This window comes from Elephantulus edwardii, unplaced genomic scaffold (assembly GCF_000299155.1).
Source record: "Elephantulus edwardii isolate Elephantulus edwardi_28Jun2011 unplaced genomic scaffold, EleEdw1.0 scaffold00324, whole genome shotgun sequence".
Lineage (NCBI taxonomy): Eukaryota > Metazoa > Chordata > Mammalia > Macroscelidea > Macroscelididae > Elephantulus > Elephantulus edwardii.
Window position 1 is genome coordinate 2,516,666 of NW_006400074.1, and position 14,656 is coordinate 2,531,321.

Consider the following 14,656-nt stretch of genomic DNA (forward strand, 5'->3'; position numbering starts at 1 on the left):
TACATAGGGTCGCTTTGAGTCGCAAGCGACTCGATGGCACATAACAACAACAGTCCAGATAGCTACTACCAAGAAACAAATGACAGATGGGTAAAATCAGCTGTCAAGTGGAAGCCTCTTTTAGTTGTCTCATGCCTGAAGTTCTCCTTCCACATTTCTGTAAACAAATTATCTACCCTTTCTTTCACCTCCCATGTTAGAAACTTGACAGTCATTCTTATCAAGTCCACTTTTCTTCTATAGAGCTAATTACTAATAAATGTTGTTGTTAGGTGCTGCGGAGTCAAATACAACTCCAGAACCCCATGACCAACAGACCAAAGTTCTGTCAATTCTAGGACTTAACTATCTACCACCATCCTAGTGCAGACCAGGATGAAACGGCCTCCCTACAAATTATCTTTTTTTTCAAACAGATTCTCTACTATGCTTAAACTGTAAATCTGTTTTTTTATCTCCACATCGGGTGTATTTCTTCATAACCCAGCAGTCAATTATATACTGACTGGAAGAGTTCTATATTTATTCCTACTTCAAAAAAAAAGTGATCTGTCAAGAGTGTGGAAATTATCGAACAGCATCACTATTATTATAGCATGCTTATGTGAAACCTCTACTTGGACCCAGGAGGCAGTCGTCAGAACAGAGCAAGGAAACACTACAAAATTGGGAAGGGTGTATGCCAGGGATGTGTTCCATACCTTTTCTATTTTTGTACAGAGCTATCACCTGGGAGACAAGGCTGTATGAGAAGGAATGTGGCATCAGGAGTGGAGGAAGATTCACCAACAACCTACGTTATGCAGATAACACAACCCTGCTTGCTGAAACTGAGGACCCGAAGCCCTTGCTGCTGAAAGTCAAGGACTTCAGCCTTAAATATGGATTGAAGCTCAACATCAAGAAAACAAAGATTCTCACCACTGGGCTGACTGATAATCATGATAGATGGTGAAGAGACTGAAATTGTTAACAGTTTCAGTTTGCTTGACTCCAAAGTCAACACTTTTGGTACCAGCAGCCAGGAAATAAAAAAAAAAAATTTGCACTGGAAAAGTCTGTTGTCAGGGACCTCTGCAGAGTACTTAAGAACAACAATATCAGTCTGGAGATTAAGGAGTGCCTAATCCAGGCCACAATCAGAAGGCTGGACAAAGACTAGGGATGATAGAAGAATTGATGCCTTTAAGCTGTGGTGCTGGAAAAGAGTACTGAATATACCATGGACTTCCAGGAGAACAAACAGGTTCATCCTTAAGAGGGTGAAACCAGGTTGCTCGTTGGAGACTAGGATTTTGAAGTTCTGTCTCATATACTCTGGGCATGTTTCAAGGAGGGACCAGTCCTTACAGAGGGACATCATGTTTGGGAGGGTAGAGGGACAGTGCAAGAGAGGAAGATCCTTAATGAGATGGATTGACTCAGTTAATGGGGTGATGGGGTAGGTGTGTCAAAGATGGTAAGTTTGGCTCAGGATAGAGCAGGGTTCACAAATGTTGTGCACTGGTTCACGATGAATCATGGTCAACTCAAATGCACTTAACAACAATAATCACTAGTATCACATGCAAGCAAAATCCTGGCAAAGATCATCTAAAACTGACTGAAACAGTACACTGACAGAGAACTACCAGAAATAAAAGCTGGGTTTACATTATTGTTGAATAAATATGAAGATCCAAGGTGGGTGGTGGGTAGAAACAGAGAGGTGAGGACGGGGGAGTTAACCATAGGGTAGCACAATTTGATGGGGGCGGGGGGTGAAGGAAATGGGAAAGGTAACAGTATGAATCATAATGTATTCAAACTTTGTAAACAAATCAGTATAAAAAATTTAGGGAAGTGTTTTGTCTCCATACCTTTTCAATCTGTATGCAGAACAGACCATCTGAGATGCTGGGCTGTACAAAGAGAAATGTGGCATCAGGATCGGTGGAAGAGTCATCAACAACCTGCGTTATGCACATGACACAACCCTGCTTGCTGAAAATGAGGAAGAACTGAAGCGCTTCTTGCACAAGGTCAAGGACTGCAGCCTTCAATATGGATTGAAGCTCAATATCAAGAAAACAAAGATTCTCACCACTGGGCCAACTGGCAGCATCAGTATGGATAGTGAAGAGACTGAGATAGTTAACAGTTTTAGTTTACTTGGTTCCTCAATCAACACTCTTGGTAACAGCAGCCAGGAAATCAGGAGACAAATTGCACTGGGAAAGTCAGCTGTGAGGGACCTCTCAAGAGTACTGAAGAGCAACGACGTCAGGCTGGAGATTAAGGTGTGCCTGATCCAGGCTATAGTCTTCACAGTTACGTTCTAGGCATCGGAGAGTTGGACAGTGAATAAGGATGATAGAGAATTGATGCCTTTGGGCTGTGGTACTGGAGAAAAGCGTTGAATATACCAGGAGAACAAACAGGTTTGTCCTGGAGAGGGTGAAGCCGGAATGCTCCTTGGAGTCAAGGATTTCTGAAGCTTCGTCTAACATACTTTGGGCATGTTGGAACGAGGGACTACTCCTTGGAGAGGGACAACATGTTTGGGAGAGAGGAGGGACGGTGCAGGAGAGGAAGACCTTCGATGAGATGGACAGATTCTGTGATTGTGATTGGAGTGGTGGGAATGAGTGTCTGACACGGCAAGGTTGGCACTGGATAGAACGGCATTTTGGGCTCTTGTACACAGGGTCGCTATGAGTTGGAAGCGACTTGATGACACTTAACAACAACAACAAACATACAAGCTGGGTTTAGAAGATGCAGTGACAACTGAAGACATTATCGCCAATGTCAGATGGATCTTGGCTGAAAGCAGAAAGTACAACAATAATGTCTGTGTTTCGTTGACTATGCAAAGGCATTTGAGTGTGTGGATCACAACAAATTCTTGATAAGCTTGAGAAGAAATGGAATCCCAAAACATCTAACCATGCTCATGTGAAACCTATACTTGGACCAGGAGGCAATCATCAGACTGGAATAAGGAAACACTGTATGGTTCAAAATGAGGAAAGGAGTGTGTTAGGGTTGAGTCCTGTCTACATACCTCTTCAATCTATATGCAAACTAGGTAATTTGGGAGGCTGGACTTTATGAGGAGGAACATGCAATCAGGATTAGAGAAGACTCATCAACAATCTCAATTATGCAGATGACACAACCTTGCTCACTGAACCTGAGGAGGGCCTGAAGCATCATTTGCTGCAGAGGGTCAAGGATTGAAGGTCACTCTCAAGAAACAAAGATTCTCACCACTAGGCAAATTGGCAGCACCATGATATATAGAGAAGAGATTGAGATTGTAACAGCTTCAGCTTGTTTGGTTCCACAATCAACACTCTTGGCACCAGCAGTCAGGAAATCAAAAGACCAAGTGCATTAGGAAACTTTGCTGTCAGGACCTCTACAGACTACTAAAGAGCAACAATGTCAGTTTAGAGACTAACGTGCACCTGATCCTGGCTATGGTCTTCCAAATTACCTTTTACGCATCAGAGAGCTAGACAATGAATGACCAAACAGGACAGAAGAATTACTGATGCTTTTAAACTGTGGTACTGGAGAAGAGTACTGAACATACCATGCACTGGCAAGAGAACTAAGAGGTCTGTTCTTGAGAGGGCGAAGCCAAGCTATTCCCTGAAGGCAAGGATTTTGAGATTTGGTCTCATATACTTTGGGCATGTTGCCAGGAGGGACCAGTCCCTGGAGAAGGACATCATGCTTGGAACGCTGGAGGGACAGCACAGGAGAGGAAGACCCCAGATGGAACAGACTGACACAGTAATCGATGGATAAAGAAGGTTAAGTGTGTCAGAGACAGTGAGATTGGCTCAGGACAGAACAGGGTTTAGAGCTACTGTGCATAGAGTTACTATGAGTAATGGTTAACTTGACAGCATATAACAACAGTAGAGTCAAGCTCAACTGCTACAGACATGAACGACATGAGTTGTTTTCCTGGTGGTAAATGGTTAAATGCTTGTTAGTTCAAACTCACTCAGTGGCTCCATGGAAGAAAGACCTGGCAATATTCTTTAGAAAAGATTCTTTCATTTAAAAATGTGACTCATTACCATCTGGTGGCAAATGACTCACAGCTGAGTCCTCAGCAGATTTCCAAAGCTACAAATTGCATGGGAAGAGATTGCCTTTCTTGGAGCTGTTGCTGGTGGATATGAACCACCAAAGGCTTGGGTTAGCAGCACAGTTCCCTCTGGACCAGGATGCCAAAACTCTCCTCAGTAAAGATTACAGTCAAGAAAATCCTATAGGGAAGTTCCATTCCGCTATGTAAGGGGTGACTGGACTGGAATCGACTCAGTGCGCTCACTCAACACCAGCCGGAAAACAAATCTATACAAATCAAGATTCATCAGAACTGTAACAATAACAAAGATCATAGCAGCGGAGTCATCCAAATTCACCTGCTTCAATAGCAGATACCGAATAATAACTTCCTAATTCATGTCTATTCATTAGCTCTATACTTCACTAAACCTAGGAATTTTGTGCAGGGTCCTACTGTGAAACCATCTAATCACTTTAAGCTCCTACTGTAACTAATGCTTTTTTCAGAAGACTGCTCAGGATGTCTGATCAATATGATTTATGTTTTAGGAATGGACAGCCTTTAAGATACTTGCTGTGAAAACCAATAAAGACTAAAACTATGATTTAATAAAATATAAAAAGACTTTTTGGTATCTTTTTTAAAAAACATAAGCATTGTAAATGATATATATAAATATTGAGCATTATCATAAAAAGGGAGCTCTGGTGGCCTAGCCGGAGCTGCACTGCCAAAGGCAGGCGATTCAAATTCACCAACTGCTGTGTAGGCGATAGGTGAGCAATCTCAGTTTAAATACCTAACAACAACATTATAAAAAACAGTCCACACAGTTGGCCATCAAAACCTCCCTCCAACTCCCCTCCCTTTATGTAATCTATACATCTCAACTCATGCTTGTTGCAAAGGTGGAACTGACTCTCAGAAGTAGTCAGAAGGTTTTCAGAGGCTATAAACTGCATGGGAGACAGCCTCTCTTTTTCCTGAGGAGGCCCCATTGGTTAACTTCAACTCCCAAAGAGGTAACTTTTGGGTTAGCGGCCCAACTTCCTATAGACTATGCCATCAAAGCACCCTGAAAAGTTTGACAGCACTTTATTAATAGTCACAAAACATCTACCATTTTGTGAAAAGTGCTCTTTGAGAATCCATCAAAATTACAATGTATTTTACAACTGGCTTAATTCCGTGTACTCACCAATTAATCTTCTAAAGAGTCGAGAGTAGTACTGAATTTTTAGTACAATATTGAACCTTAACTATGAAGAAGGCAATCACAACACAAGCATAAAAAAAGGGCAAAAAGTGAGACAGGAGGGCAGAAATGTCCTACTCCAAAAGTTAGCCTGGAAGATCAGCCCAAGAGAAAACTAATTTTCCCTTTTCTCCATGGCTACCTTCTCTAAAAACACAAAAATCAGGTTAAGTACTGTTTTTAAGTAGGCTCGAAAGGACCTTCCCTCATTTAAGCATTTCAATGTGAGATAAAATCAGATACAAACCAGACCCGCAATCTAGTAGTGGAACCAACTGTATAAAAATAGCTATAAAAGACAAAATGACTCATGGAATTGACAAGTAATATGTGCACATTGTACATAAAATTATACTTCAATAAAGTTGACTTTAAAAAGACAAACGAGTAGGTGCATTAATACAATACCAGAGAAAAATGAAATTTAGAACACACAATTCCATCTGGGGAAGAAAATGGGCAAGAATTCCTATAAGTAGTGTGACTTTTACATAGGGCTTAAGGAATGACAAGGTCTTGCGCTTATGGTAATTAGTCATAAATACAGTCTAAGTAGAAAGGCAATACAAGCAAAAGCAAAAATTGTGGAAGCAGAGAGAGTAGAAGGCAGTACATCATTCAGTCATAAAGAAAAATCCAATTCAATGCGACTTCACAATTAATTTTGCAAGTACTAGAGTGAGACTGATCTGACCAATCAGACACTAAAGAGCCTTCCAGAAGAGCCTTCAACAAACTATGCAAGGGAGCTCTGGTGGCCCACTGGCAAGAAGCTACACTGCAATCCCAAAGGCACACGCCACCAGATGCTCTTCTGGAGAAGGAGGGGCAATCTTCTGCTGTGTGAGTTGGATCCAACTCAAGAGTTCACAACAAGGGGAAAAAACAAACACTATGCGCACAAGCCGTCTCCCAGATTCCTTGGAGCTTGTAGGTTATGCGGCCGCTGCCTCAGTCACTGACCCTTCAGCATCACTGTCCCAAACTCAGCTCTTGCTGCAGGCCACCCTGCCATGCTCCAACCTGGCAGAGACTATGCATTCAGCAGGAGCACCTCCTGCACCAAAGGCGCACCAGGCACATTGTGGCAGTCATCAGTATGGTGGTGGACATCCAGTTTGACAAGGGCCTTGGAAATGCAGGGCAGGGAGACCAGCCGGTCTTGAAAACTGCCCAGCATCTGGGTGAGAGCACAGTAAGGACCACTGCTATGATGGTACAGAAGGCTTGGCTAGAGGCTAGAAAGTCGTGGATTCTGCAATACCAGTCAAAAGTCCTGCTGGTCCTGCCTGAGACCTTGGGCAGAATCATGAATGTCACTGGCGAACCTATTTATGAGAGAGGTCCTATCAAAACCAAACAATTTGCTCCTATTCATGCTGAGGCTCCTGTGTTCATGGAGGAGAGTGCTGAGCAGGAAATTCCAGTTACTGGTTATCAAGGTTGTGGATCTACTGGCTCCTTATATTGAAGGTGGCAAAATTAGACTTTCAGGTGGTGTGGGAGCTGGCAAGATTGTACTGATCATGGAATTAATCAATGCTGACAATGCCCATGGTGGTTACCTTGCATTTGCTTGTATTGGTCAAAGGGCCTGTGAGAGCAGTGACTTACACCCTGAAATGACTGAGTCTGGGATTATCAACATGAAAAATATTGCCTCCAAGGTGGTGGTGCTGTAGTCAAATGAAGGAACTACCTGGTGCTCGGCCGAGTAGTTTTGACTGGATTGACTGGAGACGAATACTTCAAAGACCAAGAAGGTAAAGATGTACAGCTGTTTATTGATAACATCTTTTGCTTCACTCAGGTTGGCTAAGAGGTTACTTACTGGGCAGAATTGCTTCTGCAGAGGGCTATCAGCCTACCTCAGCTACTGACATGGGTACCACACAAGAGAGAATCACCACCACTAAGAAGAGATTCACTATCTCCATATAGGCTATTTATGTGTCCGCTAATGATCTGACTGATCCTGCTGATGCTACCACCTTTGCCCATTTGGAAGCTTCAACTATATTGTCCCATGCTACTGCTGAGCTGAGCATATATTCAGCTGGGGAGCCTCTGGATTCCACATCTGTCATCATAGATCCCAACATTGTCAGCAATAAACATTATAATGCTGTCTTTGGGATGCATAAAATACTACAAAACTACCTATCTCTGTAGAACATCACTCCTATCCTGAGTATGGATGAACTTCTGAGGAAGACAAGTTACTTGACTGTGTCTCATGCACGAAAAATAGAGCATTTGTCTCAGGCAGCCATTCCAGTTGGCTTAGGTCTTCGCAGGTCTTATGGCAAAGCTGGTACCTTTGAAGGAGACCATCAAAGGACTGCAGCAGATTTGAGCCAGTGAGTATGATAGCAGCAAGCCTTCTATACCATGGGTCACATCCAAGTAGCTGTGGTAAAAGCTTGCTAAACTGACTGAAAACATTTGTGAAGGGATCCTCTGGGTGAGCAATTGTCCACCATGTTTTTTATCTTCTTGCCTTTAGTCCAGAAGCTTCCATTTTCTAAAGAATAAGGATGTTGTGTTCTGTCTACTGAGTAGTTAAGGCTTCAAATATACATCCCCCCAAAAAAATCATGCATGCAAAATGAGTTCTAAAAGAACAAATATTGTATCATCCCATTTATGAGTATCTGGAGACCCCAGGTGGAACAAACAGCTAAGCCCTCAACTGTAAGTACAAAGGTGAGTAGTTTGAAACTATCCAGAAGCACCTCAGAAGGCAGGCATATTGATCAGTTTCTGAAAGGCCTGTAACACATGGGTTTGTTCAGTTAGAATCAACTGCATGACAACTAACAACATGTAAATATTCAGAGGAAGGTTTATGAGTAGTTACCAGGAACAGGCAAAAGGGCAGAGGGGAGTGTATCAGTGCTCAAGCAATACTGAGCTTCTTTTAAGGTGTTGCTATTGTTTGGTGATGGATGTGGAGTCAACAACAACTCTGACCCTATAAACAGAATCTGTCCTAGCATGTGCCATCCTCACCATTTCTGATATACTTGAACCCACTATTACAGTCATTACTGTCACTGTATCAATCCATCTCACTGAGGGTCTTCCTCTCTCTTTTGCTTACCCTCCACCTTTCTAAGCCTGATGTCCTTCTCTAACAACTGGCCTCTCCAAATAACATGCCCAAAGTATGTAAGATAAAACTTGCCTCCAAGGAACACCCCTGGTTGGAGCACTTTCTCCAAGACATTATTTGTTCTTTCCTCAGTCCATGGGATATTCGGTACTCTTCCCCAACACCACAACTCAAAGGCATCTTTCTTAGTCATCCTTAGTCAATGCCGAACTTTCAGATGCATCTTAAACTTCAAACTGACAACATTGCTCTTTAGTACTTTGGAGAAGTCCCTAACAGATTTTACCAAAACAACTCATCTTTTGATTTCCTGGCTTCTGACACTAAGAGTGTTTACTGTAAATCCAAGTAAATGAAGTCAATGACAGTTTCAATCTTTCCTCCATCCATCATGATGCTGACTATCAGTCCAGTGGTGAGGTTTTTTAATCTATATTGAAGGCTGCATTCTCTGATCTTCTGTAGAAAGCACTTCAAGTCCTCCTTACTTCCAGCAAGTTTGTGTCATCTACCTAACAAAGGTTGTTGATGAGACTGCCTCTGATCCTGATGACACATTCTTCTTAAATAATTTGCTCATTTGGGGAAAGGATACAGAGTTGATGCACACCTTTCTTGATTTTTTGACAGGGATATGGTGATGGTTGCTTAAATGATGAATAGAAGTAATGATAATTACACAAGTAATGAATTGTACATGTGGAAAATATTGAAATGGCAATTAAATGTTTTGTTACGTGTTATTCAGCACACCTTTTTTTTTTAAATATGGAACGCTTCACGAATTTGCATGTCATCCTTGCGCAGGGGCCATGCTAATCTTCTCTGTATCGTTCCAATTTTAGTATATGTGCTGCCGAAGCGAGCACAGCACACCTTTTTTAAAAGATGAACTTAGGAAGAAATGCATCAGATACACTGTATAAAGGAAAAAGTGAAAGCAGGAAGATCACAGGAGTAGTTCAAGTGGGTGAAGATTTGATTCAGAGTCAGGAAAAAATAAGGACTAAAAACGGGGAGATGAGACAATAAAAGATAAATTTTAAGGAAAAAAGAAAAACTGAAGATCAAATGACACTAGACTTTAAAAAATAATTAAAACTATTCTTGAAAAATATTAAACACTGACTTTACCACATGAAGTAGAAAACGTACATAAACCAAAAGCTATTAAATAAACTGAAATGGTATTCAAAGTCATCTCCAGAAAAAAAAGATGTATGTAGACCCAAATATTCTTAGAGACAAGGTCTACCAAGTTTTCATGAACAGATAATCCCAGTCTCAACTACTCTGAGAAAGGAAAATATAAGAAAGCTGCACAACTCATTTTATGAATTCAGTAATAACCTTGACTTAAATAATTAGTAAGGATTATACCAGGAATAGTGATTATACTATGACCAAGGACAATGACCAAGGAGGATAGAAGAAGAATTGATGCCTTTGGGCTGTGGTGCTGGAGAAGAGTATTGAGAATACCATGGACAGCTAGGAAAACAAACAGATTGGTCCTGGAAAGGGTTAAACCGGGTGGTTCCTTGGAGGCAAGGATTCTGAGGCTCCGTCTAACATACTTTGGACATGGTGTGAGGAGAGACCGGTCCTTGGAGAAGGACAACATGCTTGGGAGGGTGGAGGGACAGTGCAGGAGGGGAAGGCCCTCTATGAGATGGATTGATTCAGTGACTGGGTTAATCGAGATAGGAGTGTCGGAGACAGTGCGATTGGCACAGGACAGAGCAGAGTTTAGGGCTGTTGTACATAGGGTCGCTATGAGTCGCAAGCGACTCGCCGGCACATAACAACAACAACATATCAGGAATGCCTGAATGGCTTAGAGCAATGCATGTCTTGCTAACAAAATGGTTTAAGTTTGATTCCACTATCTGCTCCTCAGGAGAAAGACGAAGTGTCTCCTCCCATCAAGATCTATAGATGTTATTGTTGTTGTCATGTGCCCTTGAATCAATTACAACTCATAATCATCCTATCAGCCACATGATCAGAATCTTGCCCTATTTCTGCACCATCCTCAGATCTCTTAAGATGCTCAAGCCCACTGTTACAGTCACTGGGGGTCCCCAGAAACCCTCTGGAGGGTAACTGAGTAGACAGGACTGACTCCATGGTTTGGTTTTTGATTTTATAAAAGGAAATATCAGTCAAGAAATCAAAAGACACATTGTAAAGTATTAAAATGCAAGATGTTACAGCTGAGGAGTAAGGTGTGAAATTTTCACTTGTTTTATATGTATGTCTGACATATTTTGGACATGTCGCAAGAAGAACTAGTCATTAGAGAAGTAAATTATGCTTGGGAGGTTGGAGGGACAGCACAGGAGAGGAAGATCCTTGATGAGATGGATTCAGTGACTGAGGTAATGGGGTCAGGTGTCTCAGAGACAGTAAAACTGGCACAGAATAGAGCAGAGTATAGGGCTATTGTACATAGGAATGGTCACTATAAATCACAAGTGATTTGACGGCACATAACAACAACAACAATATATAAGTAAAAGCTAGATAGGACCCTATGGTCATACTGGACTCGGCAACACCTAACAACAAAGTAAGAATAAACAACTTTCAATTATGGCATTCACAAAGAATAGTTAATAAATCACAAACTGCCAAAAGAATAGCAAGTGTGTTTTGGAAGTATAGCCAAAATGATCCTTAGAAATAATGGCCAAACTTCATCTCATATACTTTGGACATACTATCAGAAAGGACCAGTTTTTGGAGAAGGACATCATGTTTGGTACAGTCAATCCTTTCTGGTCATAAAAAATAAATAAATAAATAAATAAATAAGACGACTTAATAATGAGATAGACTGATACAGCAATAGGCACAAAACAATTGTGAAGACGGCACAGAACCAAGCAGTGTTCCATTCTGTCATTCAAAGAAGAGTTGTTAATGAGCCGGAACGGACTGTGCAGTAGCTAACACCATACCAGAGTTAGCAGGAAAAGCATTCTAATACCACAAAAGTAGAGTCAACAAACACTAGTTACTGACAAGATGTGATAAAATGGAAAGAGGTTTGATCTGCTACAACATTAACAAAAGTAAGAGACATCAAAGAAGCAAGTTTAGTAAGGAAGGGGATAGCCGTATAATCCAGAACAGCAAACAGAAATAGGGATAAAGCAGTTGGCAACACTGGATTCACGTGCAGAACAAAAATAATGAAGGTAGACAAGAAGTATTCATATGGAAAAGTTTAAATAATAATGTAAAGGAACTAAAGACTAAATAAAGCTTTCTAAAAATTCAAACTAGAAAATATATACAAAGCAGGAAGTTTTCAGATAGAAAATGAGCAGAGACAAATAGTATAATGTCACAGAAATCTCTCTTCTAGTTAGCTCTTATATGCATCCTTCAGAACTGCCCCAGATGTAGGTCCAAGGTAATCCTTCCAGGATAGCATCTCAGATTCTCCTAGTATTTCATTTTACACTCTGTACTCAGATTATAATCCTAATTACATATTCACTCTTAAATATGTCTCCCTTACTACACTATAAACTTCATAAGGACAAGAACTGTATCTCTTTTTGCTTCACAGTGTGCTAGATGAGAACAAATATTCATGCATGAAATAGACAGCTTACTGAAAGCCAAGCTATTTCAAAAAACAAAGACAGAAAACTGAAGATTACTTAGAAAAAAGTTGCAAAGAAATTATCTTCAAAATAAGTGTTTCAGTAGATTTTTGAAGGTGAAATTTAGAGAGGAGTTTAAGAAGCAAATGGATGGCCAGGAGAGAAAGGCAGACTCCTCTTGTCAATAAATTTAGTTAACACTGGTAATTTCGAGAAATGGAACGCTGTCTGACCAAATTTTAATTTTACTTCAATGTTGGCAGTTAGAATCCACTAGGCAGTAAGATGGGCAGTCTCCTGTAAAGACTTACAGTCTTGGAAATCCTTTGGAATACTGTCAGAAGTGGATCTGGTTTTGGTTACTACTTTCACAATAAAAAATTTTTAAAACTTAAAAGAGGAGAAGGGGTGCTCTGGTGGCCTAGTGGCAAGGAGCTGCAACTTCAATCCCAGAGGCGCACGGTTCGAATCCACCAGATGCTCTGCCGGGGAAGGAGGGACAATCTCCTCCTGTACCAGTCAGATCTGATTTGACGGTACACTCACACAAAAATAATAAAAAAAAAAAACAAACTTAAAAGAGGAGAAACAGCAACTAGACAGCTTGAGAGAACAGACACAAGGTAAGGTTTAAATCAAGGAAATCTTCAGCCCATCTGTATTTTTAAAGACAAAGACAATATAAAGAAATTCATACTCTACTACGTAGAAAGATAATGAAATATGTAAGGTGCTTACCAAATAAAAGGACAAATAATATTCTCCCTCTGAGATGGAAGGGAAGAAGCACATGACAGAAAGTAATCAACGCATTCTTTTTACTTACCAAAGGATGGAGAGAAGTGAATAAAGAAAAGTATCCCATGAAAAACAATTATAGAGAAGAAGTAGTATCAAACAGAATAGAACACTGGTTCTACATTTTCAATTTCAATCAGCCTTTCATGAATTCAACCAAACAAAAAACCAAACAGACTGGAGATGATTCCAACTCCCAGTGACCCTGTACAGAGAGAGTAGAGTAAGTGTCCCACAGTTTTTTTAAGCCTGTAATCTTGATGGAAGCTGACTGCCACCTATTTCTCTCACAAAGTAGCACCAAACAACCTACCTTTCCAGGTAAGAGCTAAGGGTTTAATCACTGCACCACCAGAGCTCCTTGTTATTAACCTATTTCTGTATCACAGAACTACCTAAGTATTTTGATTTGAAATTAATATTTAACTAATTCTGGTTCAAAAATGTTTTCGTTCAATAACTGAAAACAGCAACAAACATTAACATTCTACTTTAATTTTATTTGCTTAATTAATGCTACTACAAACAAGAATAAATGAGCTGTTTCCAACTCAAGCAACAGAAGTATGTACATCTTAAATACGAGTAACTGAAAAACGTTCTCAAATGCCGGTGTCTGTAGAGTTTCACTTATCGTATGCTTCACTTTGAGCAGTTAATGAACAGTAAGAGAACGTCTTAAATTAAAATCCAAGCTCACTCAAGCAAATTACTCAACCTTTTGAATCTCAGTTTCCGCCTCTGACAACACAGGTGAATGTACCAAGTTCATCCTAGGTACGCAGAAGAGGTCATTAATCGTTTAAAAGTAAAAAACGGCACCATTTTAACCAAATTAAAACATCTGTGAGGACGAAAGTGTGCAAGTCACAAAATGCCAGACCCTCACACATGGCATATTGTTTTTCTTCCCTGACGCAGGCTTTTTTCTTGCCAAATCATTCCACTAGGAGTCTGGAAAAACAAAAAGGTTACATTCAATTCAGCAGGAGAAACTGAAGTGTAGAATCACAACAGACATGGAAGCGAAGGACAACAGGTGAACACATAGGACATCGAGTGAGCTGGCACCTTCCCCCGGCAAGTTGTGAAGGAGGACTTAAAACTCCTGCCTTAGGTGCGCACAGAATGGATGGTTTCTTTTCCTTTTGCAGACGCGTATACCAACTTTGCAGCTAGCTACCGGGTGCGGAAAGTGAGCGCCTTTCCCATTTAAGGATTCAAGCCGCGGACTCCAGTTCTCGCCAACACCGCCTCCCCAGACGCGGCCCAGGAACCCGGGGGTGGCAGACAAAAGAGGGGCGGCGGCGGGGCGCCGCGAGGAGGAAAGACATGAACCCCGGAGTCTAGGGACGATGAGCTCCGAGGGACTGGGCCCGACCGGTGCCGCGGCCTGAAAGGCACCGAAAGGCGCCGGGACGCCAATCGAGGCCGAGGGGCCCAGTGCGTCGCCCGGACCGCCCTTTGCTTGGATAGTGCAGCGGCCGCCAGGCCTGTTCGCAGGCCGGCTCCATCAGAAACTTGGGCTCCAAGCCACCGGTTCCGCCGCCCCGGCTCTCCTCGCGCGTACACGCACTTTCCAAACGAGCCAACTCACCTGGACCCCGGGGAAGTCATTTCCAGCCCTCGGCGCGGCGCAGGGTGGGCGCGGCGAGACGCCGCAGCACAGCGAAGGCCCCGGCCGGCCTCCGGCCTCCGCCCTCGCGTGCAGCGGCCCTTGGCCCGGCGCCTCCTTGTGCGGCCGTGTGAGCCTCGTCGCGCGCGGACGGACGCGCCAGAGTCCAAGCCTTCCACCCGTC

General features: G+C 41.9%; 1 pseudogene; it reads left to right on the top strand.

Moving 5' to 3' along the window:
* Window positions 1-6,221: 6,221 nt before the first annotated feature.
* Window positions 6,222-7,757, top strand: LOC102869432 (annotated as a pseudogene).
* The last annotated feature ends 6,899 nt before the right edge of the window (window positions 7,758-14,656 follow it).